The following is a 16127-nucleotide window of genomic DNA, read 5'->3' on the forward strand; positions in this document are numbered from 1 at the left end:
GTCATGAGCAAATTTTCTCCAGGATGGGATGCTGAAGCCCTCCTGGCCTGAGTAACAGATGGTCTGCACCTAATCTAAAGGACTCAGTGACTATTTCAGAATATCTTGTTAACCTCCAGGAACAGAAATTAATACAAAACATTAGTGGAAATCTTAGAATCTTATTCTCTCCACTGATGTGTAGCTAAACCAGATGATTGGATTGTGAAATCTTTAAAACATATTGCTATTGGTTCTCTCGTTTTTATTCCCAACTCCAATCCTGACCTGCTTTTAGTGGACAGTGAGATCTCAGAACTAGAAAACATAGCTTATGCCATATGAAAGGTGCTGTTGAATGTTGCGGGACCATTTGTGCCAGAAGCATGTAATTTAAGTGTGCATGTTCTTCTTATTATTTTAATACTAATCTTTTAATGAATCCTACTCAATTCTTGGTCTTGTGAAAGGGAGTTCCACAGGCTAATTTTATCTTGTGTAATAAAGTATTTCCACTTTTAAATTAGTTGCTTTTCAACATCATTGGGTTTTCTCTTGTTCTTGCATTAGGATAATGGGTAAATAGTAGTACCGTTTATTATTTTGTGTAACTCTGCCACATCCCCTCTTATCTGTCACTGCTCTAGACTAAGTTGTCCCAGTCAATCTCTCTTCATATGGAGGGCTTCCATGCTAATCGTTGTCATTGTCCATCTCTGGATCCCTTTGATGTAGACTAAGTTTGTATATCAACATGAACAGCTAACATTTTATGTTGGCCTAAATAACCAGTATAATCAAGTACAGCATTTTATAATAATATATTTTTGGTATGAAATTTTGCAAGTGATATTAGTGTAAGAAATTCTTTGTCAGAAACTGATTAGACTCAGGCAGTATAATTGCCCACATGTTCAGGGTCTAATTGTTCATCATATTTGGAGTTGGGAATTTTTTTTCCCCAGGTCAGACTGGAAGAGATTTGGGGGGTTTTCACCTTCCTCTGCAGCGTGGGGCACAGGTTGTTTGCTGGTTTGAACTGGAACTGGTGAATTCTCTGTAACTTGAAGCCTTTAAATCAAGAATTGAGAATTTCAGTAACTCAGCCAGAGGTTATGGGCCTATTGCAGGAGTGGATGGGTGAGTTCTCTGGCCTGCGATATGCAGGAGGTCAGATTAGCTGGTCATGATGATCCCTTGTGGCCTTAATCTATGAGAATTGCTGCTGTTCTTAATTTGCTTCAAGGCTACTCTTAAAGAATACACACATTTGCCACATCTGTGTTTTTGCTTTGCCACACCATTTTCTTGACTTAAAATGTATATCTCAGCTAGGTATTAGATAGTCTAGTGCTTAAGAAGCAAGACTTGGATTCAAGATTCCTGGGTTCTTTGGGTAACAGACTTCTTTGGCTAAATCACTTCATCTCTTTTGTGCCTCAGTTACTTCATCTGGAAAATGGGAATGGTAGTTTGTGTTTGTTTTTTTCAACTGAGTGTTATCAGCCCAAGTTAAAGTTTGTTAAGACCTTTGGATGAAACACACTATGGCTGGATTTTCAAATACCCAAAGGGAGTTAGGCATCCAATTCCTATTTAAAGTCAGTGGAATTTGGGTACCTGACTCACTGAGGGCTTAGGAGAGCATTTTAAACACATTCTGAAGTCCTACTGACTTCAAAAGAAGGCAACTTACTTAAAGCCAGCAGAGAAATTGCCAAGAAGGAATAATAAACTGGGCTCACTCTCTGATAAAACGACTTAGTCACCAATTACATTTTTAAAAGCTTGTAAGTTAAATAGAATGTGATGTCTAGGCACAGTGCCGCTGTTTGTCTGGTCGTTCCTTACGCTCCCACTCCCATCCCAACATGAAAAAGAGTGTGAAAACATGTTGTTTTCCTGCTTTGCACTTTCAGTCCAGTCCTTTCCTTGTCTTCTTGGTCTCCGAACTAATCTAAATCCTCCTCTTCCACCCTCTCACTTCAACTTGCTTATCAGGAGCTCACAAAATTGGGCACAAAGTCTGAACTGTTCGTTGTTTTATGGAGCTGTGTAAAACTTTCTTGTTTCTCAGCTTTAAGTGAAACTAGTGATTGCATCCAGTCCAGGCTCCTTCTGCTCGCCCCCTGATGCTGAGATGCATCAGGATAGTCATACTTACGCTGATCTCAGCCGGAACATGACATGATCTCATTTCAGCAGCCCAGAAACAGCTCTGCTTGGTTTCTACGCTTCCAGCAATGTCTATTCCGGAAGTTGGCGGCGGCTCAGTACAATTCTCAGCAGCTTTTCAGCTTGTCTTTTATCCTGATTTTAATGGTCGAGTCGCAGGGAGTTCCCAAGCTTTTTCTAAGTGAGCCTAGAGGGGCTTGTTCAACACAGTTTGAATCTCTCAGCTCTTGTAAATTCTTCTGGTGCTTTTCCAGGAGCTGAAGTATGAGACCAATTTATGGAAATAATGTAATGTACTGCTGCAGTCAAGACACAGTACATCTGCACATGATGACAATTTAACTGCAGGTACTCTATGGGTCCCACAGGTTATATTTATTACGTCTCCGAAAATGACCACAAACTAGAAAGAAGCTTAGCTCTTTTCACTGATAGGGCATATTCATTGTGCGTTTTCCTTTACTTTTAGTTTTTAAGAGGAATTTTTTCCTTCCTTGATTAATATCTGGAGACTATGGATTTAGAATGACATTCCAGCCTGATCTAGTAACAAGGTTTGGATATGAAACAGTGGAGAAGGGAGCCAAACTGGAGTACACACCATGCCAGAAATGCATTGTTTCAGCACTCTGTCTAGGTGATGCACCTGCACCTACACATTACCACCGCCATGGAGAAAACGTTCCCTAAGTGCTGCTTCTCATTACATCCCTGGATCAAACTGTTCTTTGTAATTACAGTGCTATCTGGCCAGCTCCCTGCTCAGCACTAGTATACCCTGAGGTTTGCAGGATGCTGATACCAAAGCTCTCCGAGATGTTCAAAAGCTAAGATAAACATTTTCTAATATGGATTTATGGCCTTCTGTGCAGATGCAGATCACACATGTTGTAACCACACTGAAAATATTTCCTGAATAATAGCAGGAGGGAAGCATGGTGTCTGATTTAAAGTGGGGAAGGAAAGGTAATTCTCCTGCTCTGAAAACAGGCCTTATCTAGACTATTTATTGGCATTGGTGGGGAAACAAGGAGATTTTCTCTGCAGAACATTTCAGCTTTGTGTCAACAAAGCAAAAACTGCAAGTTTTCAACCAGAAACAGAAAATTTCCACAGCTAGCAAACATTTTTGGTGACAAGTTTTGGTTGGTGAACCCCTCGATATTCAGTGGAAAACCCAGCTTTGATGGAAAAATGTCAGCCACCCTTATTATTACAAAATGAGGCACACGTTGAACCAAAAGCATGAGGTGAAGTTTAAGGCATTGGTTTTGACCTATACACTATGGGTATGTCTACACTGCAGCTGGGAGCAAGGCTGCCAGTCCAGACAGACCCAAAGAAGTGGGACTCGAACTAGCCTGCTAAAAATAGCAGTGTGGAGGTTGCAGCTTCGGCTGCGGCCTAGACCCTCTCAACCTGAGAGGTCTGAGCGTAGGTGGGTATCCTGAGTCACCACTGGGAATGCAACATCCATGCTGCTATTTTCAGCACGCTAGCTCGAGCCCTGCTGGCATGAGTCTGACTGCCTGAGCCTGGGGCTCGCTCGAGGCTGGAGTGTATATGTACCCTAAGTGGCTTGAGACCTGCCCACTTGAGAGAGGGCTTCTCTCTGCATGGGATACTGCTATAGACGTGCTCAACAGAAATGCTCAAGCTGGCGTCTGATGAGTTTCTGAGAGAGATTACAAATGGCAGGGCTTTCTCAGTGGGAGGCCTTTGACTTTGGAATTCACTCCTCTCTTCACCTGGTCTGAAATAGCCTAAATCCGTTGACCTTCACCACACACTGGGAAGATCATCTATTTGGATGGACATTTAGGGAGGGCAGACTTTGTGGGGATGGTTTGGGGTGAACTGAGACTCAGGTTTTCTGCTGAAGAACGGCATTTTATCAGATCTGCTGCTGCTTCTCCTACTATTATTTTACTATTCTGTGTTGCATTTTTAACAGTCAGGGTGCCGAGAACCTTGGTTAGGCATTTTTTAATGTTAGATTAGAATAAATAAATATTGATTGGATTTCTTGTTCAATTCTATGCTGACTTTCCACATATACTTATATATCTATTGATACATGCCTACAAGCACACATCAAAAGATATATATTGAAAGAATTGTAACTGCATATAAAATGGATTGTTCCCTATGCCTGACTTGGAAAGACCTCTCTTTAAAAGGGATACGTTCCAGTAATAAATAAATAAATAAATACATGTATCAGAGAAAGAGGCAGGAGACCCTGTGCTGTAGTGCATATTTTCAGTTCAGTGCAAGTGTAAATCCCTGCACATCTGGATGGGACTATACTTATCTCTATAAATATTACATATAACACAGCAGTATTCTGTAGCATATATAGCACAATTGTCAAATTTCTAATAATCAATTCATAATAAACTACATAAAGCAGACATAGAAAAAGATGACCTCAGTTATATAAACAAAAATGTGCAAAAACCCAGCTGAAAACATTGAGAAGGAAACCAGTTTAACAATTTCTAAACTTTTTTTAATTATTCAGGATTGCTAGATTGCCAGAACTCAATTAACCCTGCTATGAGTTTAATTTTTCTGCTCCTAAATTGGTATAGAGTTCATATCATAATTCCAAGTTCTTCTTTTGGGAGTAATTTATCTTCATTTTCCATATATATCTTTTTCCCTCACTTCCACATCAGTGATACCGGATGAGATGGAGAAGGGGAGGCTGCAGTAGGTGGACAAAATATGTATATTAATGTGGGGAAAGTTGGGTCAAGATGGACACCAATTCTACCAGTTGGAATGATGGTTGGAATAGTGGTGTGAGTGACATTGATGAAGAAGGACACAGAAAGAGTTTGGGAAGATATATAGATATATAAAGGAAAATTAAGATCTATATTCTGTCTTCACAGAATATTCACAGGAATATTCCTTGTGTTCTTCAGGATTTCAGTTTTCATCATTTGTCCTCCCCAAACTCTTTCCTCTTCCTTCTTCATCACTATTACACCCGTCATTTTGACTGGTAGAATTGGTGTTCATCTTTCTTTCACCCCCACATCAGTATCACCAATCCTTCATTTCTTTCTGTACATTTCAACAGTTTGCCCCTTGCTTTGCATCTTTACACCTAAAACACTTCCGCATGTACTGACTAGGCAGTTTCCCTTTCTCCTCCCAGTCCCACCACGGTGTCCTCCAGTCAATCCAAAATACTGTGCTTAAAAATATCTTCCTTACCCACCACTCAGAACATGTCATTACCCATTTCCCCTATGACTTCCTTTTTCTTCTTCCATGTATTTCAGGTTTCTTCTCATCATCATCAAGACCCTGCATATCTCCACTCATGCCTATGCTGTGGTCTCATTTCCTTCTACACCCTTGCTTTTTTCCTTTGCTCTTCTAATGCCTCTCACCTCATCATTCGCTTTGTATTCTTCTCTTATTCCCATCTTTTTTCATGTTACTCAGTTCACCATGAATCTCACTTCCTCACTCTATTCTGATAGGTGACCATCCCCTTGTCTTTCAAGTCTGTGGCTTCCACCAAGCCTACTGATGTTAATTCCTCTAGGTCATATCTGCCCATTAGTTAAAATTTGAATAAGCTTTTTCTAGCCACCCAGGGTACTCTCCTTATGTATCAAGTTACCTCTCAACCTAGATTGTGAGGGACGTTTTCTTCCTCGGTTTTTTACAGCACTGACCACACCACCAGTGCTTAAATACATTATCATAATTTACCCAAGTTATGATCAGAATAAAAATATGTATTGTAGTGGGTCTTTACAGCAGATGCATGACTTTCCAGGATTTGTAACTGAAAATAAAATTCATAGTATTACAAAGAAAAGAATTGTCTTTACCCAGTATACAGTAAAATCATGGCTCCATGGAAGTCCATGGGAGTTTTACCATGGACAGCAATGGAGCCATGATTTCATTTATGGTCTATGCAGATCTGGAAAAAAGTGTGTGCTCCTCTCTAAGCTCAGTCCTACTCCCACTGAAGTTTTGCCTTTGACCTCAATGGGAATAGGACTGTGCCCTTTTTCTAAAAGTTGTTTGGTCCTTCTCTCAGAATCAGGTATCAGGGCACTTGAGAATACATTTGCTCTCATTTGCTGATCCTGAGTTCCACTGCAGTATATTGTAGAGCTGATGCAATCTTCTTTTTAAAACAAATCCACTGACGTGTTTCCAAAACCACGAAATAATAAGTCTGTATCAAAACTTCAGTAAACATCTCTTTCCTAGCCTTTTAAAATCACCCCATTCCAGTTTCACTGCTGCAACCGAAGTTCTTATGGACCAGATCCAGAGCCCACTGAACTCAGTTGTAAGATTGCCATTGATTTCATTGGACTTTATATGTCATTTATTTCTCCTAAACATTGTATCTACATCTTCTTTTATAAAACGGGATTAAAACAAAGTTTTTCTGATTTAATGCTACATTTTGGACAGTCATAAGAACGACCATACTGGGTCAGACCAAAGGTCCATCTAACCCAGTATCCTGTCTTCCAACAGTGGCCAATGCTAGGTGCCCCAGAGAGAATGAACAGAACAGGTAATCATCAAGTGATCCATTCCCAGCTTCTGGCAAACAGAGACTAGGGACACAATCCCAAGACCAGAGACACCATCCCAATCTCCAAGTCTCAGATCCTAGGCCTGACTCTTTTTTCACTTACACCAATGTAAATTAGAAGTAACTCCACTGGAGTTGATAGATTTTGACTTGTGTAAAAAATAGGGCAAGTTAGAAGACAATCAGGCCCATTATCACTAAGTTCTTTTTCAAAGGCAGGTACGCATTCCCACTTGTGGGAATAGTGCCCCTTCGTGTTAAACTAGCAGAACCTCTGTCAAAGCCATGTTCCTTGGAGTGGGCGCCAATCTGAGATATCCTCCAATCACCTCAGTTCCTTGACTGCTACCACAACCCTAGGGAACCTGAACAGTATTGTACTGCCTTCCAGACCTGGGCTAGCACCTTCAGTTTAGGTAGTGGTAGTTCTTTTAGTTAGTTAGTTAGTTACTGTCTTGGCTAGTAATCGGTGCATTGCTTTTGATTAAATAGGAATTGGCATTAACCTTCAGCCAAAGCATGCAGGAATCAACCCTTTTGAGCTGGAACAATAATCATAAATGTCAAAAAGATATGTGAAAAACTACTGCTGCAGACTTCCCAGCCTATCTCCAGAACTAGGCAGCTATGATGTTCTGTCAATATTCTAAAAATGGGCTCCAGAGCAGATAATAAGCCTGTTCCTTAAAAAACTACAGGTGACATAATGTTAATCATTGCATTTAAGTGTAGTTCTTCTGTGTATTTGACTTGTCAAATCTCTTACAGATACAAAATGTTCTTTGTCATATGTTTATCTAAATCTTTTTCTCTTGGAATGTTACATAAGAATACAGCAGCTGTAATTTTTTTTATCTGTTTATCCCATGTTGGATATTCACTCCCATTCCTTGCAAGGACATGTATATTCGTTGTTTGCTCTCTCTGATCCAAACACCCTAGGGTATTTTTGCAGCTAATATGAGTAATTATTACTCTGGCCAACTCATTCCCTATGTGAATCTCTTTGCTGTCTTCCTGTCTCTTATCTCATCAGATTTGAGATCCTTGTCCTCACTTACAAGACCCTGCATACTCGTGCAAACATCTTTGCTCATTTCCTCATGCACCCTTCCTTCTCCTTTCACACTTTCCAGTCCTTGTGCCCTATTCCTGCTTTCATCTCCCTTTCATCCTTTGCTTTCTTTCATGCAGCCCCCTACTGCTTGAACACTCTCTTTGGGCCTGATTCAATAAGGTCCCAAAGCAAGTTTAAGCACACTGAGTAGTCCCAGTGTATTCAACATGCTTAAAATTCTTTACTGAATCAGCACCTCTGGCTTTATTTACCAAGAGCCCTCTCCTCCCTCAAGCCCTTCTTAAAACCCTCTTCCCTTCCTCTCCTTGTCAGTGATCTCCATCACCTTCCAACACCTGTGTCTTCGACCGTCTCTGTACACCTGGTCTTATTTAAATGGTAAGCTTTGTTTGTAAAGTGCTGTGTAAAGTAAAGTGCTATGGATGGATGATAATAATAATTAGGAGCTCTTTTGCTGTGACTTTTATGATTCTATAAAAACAAGTTTGACCCAGTGGAGGTTTTCCTCTATGTAAAGTTGCCCGATAAAAATGAAGGAAAGCTTCCTGCACTACTTTTTCTTTGAAAACCCACATTTGTCCAACTATCTTCATAAAGTTCCATTCATTCTCCTCCTAGCTGAGCCTAAATGTGTGCATTTGCTATCAAGTCAAAAGTGTTGCACATTTTTAATTCCATGGCCCAGATGTGCACTGCCACACACAATTCATTGTTTTTACTAGAGATGGGATATGGAGACCCTGTTCATATCCAGAGTAGGTTTAGACCGTGGTTTGATTTCAGTGGTATTGTAAGATTTTGACTAAAAGTGATAAAATGTCAGCATGATCAGCTACTTCTCATGACTGTCCTAATGGGCTATAGTCTTGTGAAAGCAGCTGTCTGAGCTGGAATCGAAAAATAAGCCCTTTGGGGGTTTGTATTTAACCCAGAACCCAAACTGTATTAGTGAACTCAGTTTCTGGGTTCTGAATCCAAATTCCCTCTGACTTTCAAAGAGGTTTAGGTTCAAGGTTCTAGTTATAGCCTGCCCCTAGTTTTAACATGTGCAAGTAGATGACAATATTTTGAAAATCTAGCTACAGGTATGTGTCTTGTGTATGGGATCTTTGCAGTCAGGTTAGAAGCAATGAATATAAATCTGTTGTAGAATGAAAAGATAAAAGGAATGTGATTCATTCTTTATACTATATTATGTTATTCATAACACAGACATGCCATGTTGTTTGGATAGAAATAGATCAATTGACTATGGAGATAATTATATCATCGGTTTGCGCTGATGCTAAAAGTATTGAAACTGAAGATATCAGTCTTCCAGACTGGTAGCAGATTTTTTACATGAAAGATAAAAAAGTCTGTTTTCAATGTAAAAATGATGATTTGTGCCATTCGTGCCATGTTATGGTGCATCACATCAACAGCTGACGTGTAAAGTATGATAGATGGGATGTGTGACAGGGGAAAATGGTCCATGTGTTTCCTGAGAGGTCAACAGAAATTTAAGAATATAATTAAAAATACCAAGGCCATGATTTTAATGGAGGGGTGCCTAAGGTTAGGTTTCTTGGACCATATTTGGGCACCTGAACAAGTGACCTAATTTTCAAAACTCCTGAATACCTAGCCATTTCCATGAACTTCAATGGAAGCTGCTGAGTGCTCAAACCTTGTCTAATACTAACAAAATGCATCTCTTTGTGAGTTTGAAATATTGATGTTTCTAATAGGTGCCGTAAAGTACATGCCCACTCTCTATTGCCCATGGTGGTTTTCACATCCTGTGCCCAGAATTTGCAATTCACAGGCTTCTCTTAGGTGTGTTTTGTTAAGGTGTACATTTGATAAAAGCCCCTACGGTCTAACCATCTTAGGAGATCTTCTTCCAAAAGAATTTTTCCCTGCTGTGGGTATATCTTTCCTGAATAGACATCAAAAATGTCTTGTTTGCAAACACGTGTAGAAATCTGTAGAGAGAAGTTTGAAATTTAAGTTGCTGAAAACTCACTGTTTTTGTGGTCGGAAGGGGAATCACTATCATGTTGTAATCACTCCTATTCCCATATTTTGAAGCTGAGGTCATCTTGAAACAGATAAAAGTCGTGGGAGTATTCCAAGATGGGAAGTAGGGCAGAATTTTGAAGCTATGCTTAGGTACTTAAAAGCTGTCCTCCAAATTTTGATGAAAAAGTTCAGATGATGCCAGACCTCTTGGGGTAGTGAAGTGCTGAAAATGGCTACAAGAGCCAGAGAGCCATGAGGCCACCCAGCATTTTTAAAACTGATGGTATTGACCCAGTATTAACAGCAGCGGGATTTGTTTTTTTAATTCCCTGGTATAGAAACGGCTACACACACTGAAGAAACCGACACAGTTCTTAGGTTCATTGCTTCATTGCCAATTTATATCGTCTTCTACTGGAGATCTCTGAAAATCCTTTCAGGCTATAGAGACTTTTGTTGTGTTCATTACACTGTTGGTCTATGCTTTGGCTCGGTGCTGGGCAGATAGGAAATACCATTAGCTCACCAGGTATTTCAGGATCTTCAAGAAGGTTGACCAAGTTGGAGATACAAGTTGGACTGAGAATCTCAAGGCAGGTTAAGTGAATTCCAACATACATCTTCCAGTCATTTTAATGGTTGATATGTATCTAAATCCCCCTTAGACTGCTTTGAAAAGCTCCGCTGTGATGATTAAGGGAACAAATTGTTGTGAGGAGTCTCTTTGTTACCCGAGCCTGTGGGTCTTAAAAGGTTTGCCATAAGTGAGGCTTCTGAAGCTTTTCACTTGGGCAGGAGAGAGAGGTAATTTTCAAGCATGGAGGGTGGCTTTGTCAAAAGAAGTGCATATATTTGAGGCAAAGCCCAAAAATGTGTTGTTGGAGGGGTTTTTTTTTGGTTGTTTTTTTTTGTTTTTTTGCCAATGTGGGTAGTGGCAGGAAATTTTAGGTTCTATAGATTGATTCTTTCTGGATTGAAATTCTTCAGTGCCTAAGGAGATTATAACTGAAAAGGAAGACAACCCTTTGAAGAAACCACAGAAAGAAAGACAGAGAGATATATGCATATATTATGTAAGGCTTTGAATGTATGCCTTCAAAAAGATCCAGCGTTTCCATCTTGGAGAGTTTATCAAACTTTGATCTAAGAGATTGATTTATTCATGGATATTAACCCTGCTTCCTTCAAAAAGGAAAATATTCAGGAAGCTGGCCCAACTCCACAAGGAAGAGACATGTTGAAATCAATACAATACTGTAACAATACAATACTGTAACATTTCCTTTACAAAGTCCCCTACCTTTCTAGTTATTGTTCCCTCTCCCTAGGTCTTCCTGCTCATCATTTCATGTCATGGCCCTGATCGGCCTAAGGACTGACTTCAATGCAATTTAAGCAAGTGTTTAAAGTTAAGTATGGGCTTAGGGGCAGATTTTAAAGGTATTTAGACATTTAAAGATATAGATAAGCGCCTAATCCCCAAATCCCATTGATGTCAGTGGCAATTATGCACTTGGCACTTTTTGAAAATCCCACTGGGCACCTATCTGCATCTTCAGGTCCCTAAACACCTTTAAAATCTGACCTTAAGTGCTTATTTGAATCAGGGCCTATCGGTCTTTATTCATGGGCAAAGGAAACTAATAATGATCAATATGGGCTGTTTAAACTTAAGAACTCTATAGTGACCCCTTCTTTTATTTCCAGATAAGCCACTATAAATTATTATAATGTCCCTTTTCTTTGGTAATGAAAGAATGATTTCAGTAAATCAATAATAACTCAACTCAACATTCATTGGTGTCAAAACAATAGTGTCCAAAATCTTGACACATTGGGACAATTATTGTGAAACTAGAACAGACTGGACAGCACATCTGCATTTTGCAAGTGACACTTTTGCACACTTAACACGAGACACTCCCGACCATGGAATTGTCCATAATAGAGATTTGTACTTTTGGTTTTCTGAGCTATCTACCAAAACCCTTCTAAAAAATGAAAGGAAAAAAACCCAAATTGTTTGATTTATTGGCTATTAATTATTTTACCTTAACTTATAGTTGGATATAAAAGAAGAAAGACATTGATGATATCAGTTAATATCTATTAGCTATTTGTAACTTCCAAAAGGCCTTCAATGAATCTGTTTGTTGCACAATATGTATAAGCTACTCATCCTGTTGTTCTTTCAGCCATTGCACGTTCCTATTTAGCTTCTTTGTCTTGGATTCAAGGTAAAGCTTGCGGGTTTCCATGGCTATAATTCTTCTTTTAAAAGTGCTGAGAACTAATAAGATAATAAATTCTGAGTGATTAGAAGATAGCTTCTGGAATCTGACAGGAGTTTCATCATGTCTTGGGATTGGGCCTGAACTCTGAGGACTTTAATTTCCTTTCTTTTTATTGCTTTCATATTTCTTTACTATTCCTGCCCTTCATCCTCAAAATGCAAATGCCATACAATAGTAGCTCAAAAGGAATGACGCAAGCGCTGAGCAGATTATATAAAAAATATCTCAGCTACCAGAATGATTTCTAAATAGCATAGTATTCAGGACACTTACTAATGACCACAAAAAATGAAAGCACATTGATTTACAGCTCAGAGCGGTTGTATGCTAGGGCAGCTCCGTAAAGCCACATTAGCTTACAGAAAGGATGACCAAAATTCAGTTCACATACTAGATGTGGCTCAGAGTTCCCATAAGGTGGCCTGCAGCCACCCACATCTTTAATTTAAAAGCGAAGAAGGCAGAGAATACCATACATTTCTGTGCAATGCTCCACTCTGATCACAGTAGAGACTATACTGGTGAAGAGGGAGTATTGTATGCTAAGTCTTGCAGTCTATAAAGGCCACATTGTAATATTACAGAAAAGAGCAACCGGTACTTTGTTTTACAACAATTAGTCTGCGACCCTCAGCTGGGAAATATTTGGCTCTTCTTATTTACAGATCAGATGACTAGGAATAAGTTAGAGGACGTGATCTACAGGTATTCGGTTCAAATCCAGCCCCAGATTTCCTGGCTGTTCAGTGACCTAGGTGAAATTGATTGTCTTTCCGTTGATTGTCTCCAGGCTGTTCTTATTGGACAAATGTCTACATCACAAACCCACCCTCACAAATGATACAAAGTGGCAACTTTGTTGGAAGCCTCCAGCAGAGAAGTTGAGAATGAAATGGGGACAAAGTACTTCCTCATTTCTAGCTGTGGTACTTCCAGAGCAACAGTGATATGTGTTAGTAGGGCAATGGCAAGAAAGCTTGCACTGGTTTTGCCCGTGCAGTGAAAACAGAGAGGACCTGTTCACTGGACTCACCAGGTCTGTTGATTCAGCAAAAAATGAGCAATCAATTCAAGTTTATGGGCCTGGTTCTCCACTGCTCCTTGTGTGGTCATTTATATTTGTGAAAAGTGGGTATAACACAGTAGTAAATCAGAATGGTAGTATTTCACATCACTTTACCTAGGAACTGCCAAACTGAATCAGACCTGTGGGCCTTCTACTCAAGTATTCGGTCTCTGACAGTGGCCAGCACTTTGCACCCACTTTGAACTGGTGTAGGTATCTCTGAGGTGGAGTGGGAGAATCCGTTCCAGTATCTGTAAATATACAGATCCAGACATCGTTGTCATATAAAGGTTTTATCAGGATGTGTTGGAGAAAGCTTCATAATTCATGAGTAGCGAAACCACAAGTGAGTTACATAGGTCATCCCAAACAAGTGCCAATCAGACTCCTGTATCACATCACAGCATCTTATAGTCTCTACCTGCTGTGTGTCTTACAGAAAACTATCTGAGTATATTTCAGTTTAAAAAACATGGAGTGGCTCAGTTTTTCATCACCTTCCTCCCCCTCACAGTACAACCTTTACAAATTTACCTCTGCTCAATTTCATCCCCGTGCTCCTTGTAATATGCCCGTGTACCACCGTAAACAATCCAAGCCTGATTCTCAGACATGCAGAGCACGCACATAGCTTCAACTCAGGTTAATGGCAGCTGCAGGTTCTCCTCATCATTAAAAATTAAGCCCTCCCTCTTGTTACTTGGTGCAGGTGAAAAGGGGCAATCTAAGAGGCAGAACCAAGAGGGGAGGTGGAGCAGCATGTGGCTTGCGGGGGGGATCAGGAGTCAGTGGAGCAAGGAGTGGGTAGGATCAAAGGGTTATATCGCCAACAGGAGCTCTGCACACCCTTTGATCTTAGAAATGCTCTGGCATGCCACTTCAGATGTTAAATAAAATCAAGCCTAAAGCCAATCTCTGTGGCACCCCACTGGACACCTCCCATCACTTTATAAAGATATATTGGCATTTATCTTCCCCCTCTGTTTACATGGCAGGGTTTCTTGCACAGAGGACACACCTGCCGGCATGTCTGCTGATCCTCGCTGCCCTGATTTGCTGGCGCTAGGGCAGGATTTTGGCTCTCTGTCTAGATTTGTGTGCTTGATCATTTCCTTTTATTCTTAAAAGTGAATGGAAACCTGCCCTGGATGTGCTAGGTGGGATGGAGTAGACTGATGTTTTAAGAGCTCTCATATAACGTGTACTTAGCAACTTTCTAGAATGCCTATTAAGTAAAAACAAATCCAGGGATTTTTAAAGTGGCAAAGCAATCTGGCAGATCCTGCAGAGTTAGCACAATGGCAGGACATATTTAAAACACGTAGCCATTACTTAGTAGTATGGACTTATTTCTGATGGAGTTGTGTTACTCTGTGTGCTTGTGGGCCACACAATTGCTCTGTGATCTCCTAGAGTCATGGGCTAAAGTGCATGTGTAGCATTCCAGTAGCGATGGAGAGAGAGACTGAGTGAAATCCTAGCTCCATTGAAGTCAGTGGGTGTTTTGCCATTGACCTCGATGGAGTCAAGATTTCCCTGATTATGTTTCCAGGGTTGCTTGGGAAAATATAGAGAAGAGACTGTGGCAACACCTTTAAAAAGGTCTGATCTGTACTGCCCCAGAGTAACCCTGCAGGAGCTGTCCAACTTTTAGCAAGCAGGTGGAACCATGGCGGCATCTTTGCCCTACTCAGGTGTATTTCCTCTGGGCTGATACAGTGGTCGTCCTTAAACTTTTCAAATGCCTTTGTGACTAAATGACATTATGGCTCCATTCACACTATCCCCAGATGTCGAAGTACAGGGATACCGCTAACACCATGGTAATGTTATCTTGTTATCAAAGGCAACACTGAAATGTTTTCAAAGGTTGGCTCTGCTTGCAGTGCTAGACACCCTCTCACTTTTTGCAATGCCGAGCACAGTGAAGAGTCAAATTATAGACTAGCTTCTGAGGGCCTTCATCACCCCCTCCCTCTACAAGCAATCCCATTGATTTAAATGGGACCAGCCATGAGTATGGTGTTAGGCTTGGTGATTAAAGGTATCAGAATCCAGCTTTATAGCTGCCTATTTTGCAGGAAAAGTGCAACGTCATGCATTTAGGGATTAATAACAAGAATTTAGTTATAAATTGGGGACACATCAGCTGGAAGTAACGGAGGAGGAGAAGGACCTTGGAGTATTGGTTGATCACAAGATGACTATGAGCCGCCAAATATGGCAACCAGTTTAAACCCTGAGCAATGGTGGGCAAGACTCACCAGCCAGCACCCCAGGAAAGAATTCTCTGTAGTAACTCAGATCCCATCCCATCTAACATCCCATTCAGACCGTAGGGCATAATTACCTGCTGATAATCAAAGATCATGCCAAATTAATTGCCAGAATTAGGCTATCCCATCATACCATCCCCTCATACACTTATCAAGCTAGTCTTAAAGCCAGATATGTCTTTTGCCCCACTACTTCCCCTTGGAAGGCTGTTCCAGAAACTCCACTCCTCTAATGATTAGAAACCTTTGTCTAATTCAAGTCTAAACTTCCTAGTGCCAGTTTAAATCCATTTGTTCTCTGTATCCACATTGGTACTAGGCTTAAATATTCCTCTTCCTCCTTAATTTATCCTTCTTGATATATATTTAAAAGAGCATCATATCCCCTTCAACCTCTTTTGGTTAGGCTAAAGAAAGCCAAGCTCTTTCAGTCTCCTTTCATAAGACAGGTTTTTACTCTCGGATCATCCTAGTAACCGCGCCCGAACCTGTTCCAGTTTGAATTCATCCTTCTTAAACATGGAGACCAGAACTGCACACAGATTCCAGATGAGGTCTCATCAGTGCCTTCTATAACGGTACTAACACCTCCTTATCTTTGCGAAATACCTCACCTGATGCATCCTAAAACTGCATTAGCTTTTTTAACGGCCATCATCACATTGGCGGC

General features: G+C 40.4%; 1 protein-coding gene across 2 annotated transcripts in view; it reads left to right on the forward strand.

Annotated features, from left to right (window-relative positions):
- CFAP299 (cilia and flagella associated protein 299) overlaps positions 1-16127 on the forward strand; it is a 403900-nt gene that overhangs the window by 376261 nt on the left and 11512 nt on the right. The gene's annotated exons all lie outside the window — the stretch shown is intronic.

Source organism: Chelonoidis abingdonii, chromosome 5 (genome assembly GCF_003597395.2).
Source record: "Chelonoidis abingdonii isolate Lonesome George chromosome 5, CheloAbing_2.0, whole genome shotgun sequence".
NCBI classification, from domain to species: Eukaryota; Metazoa; Chordata; order Testudines; family Testudinidae; genus Chelonoidis; species Chelonoidis abingdonii.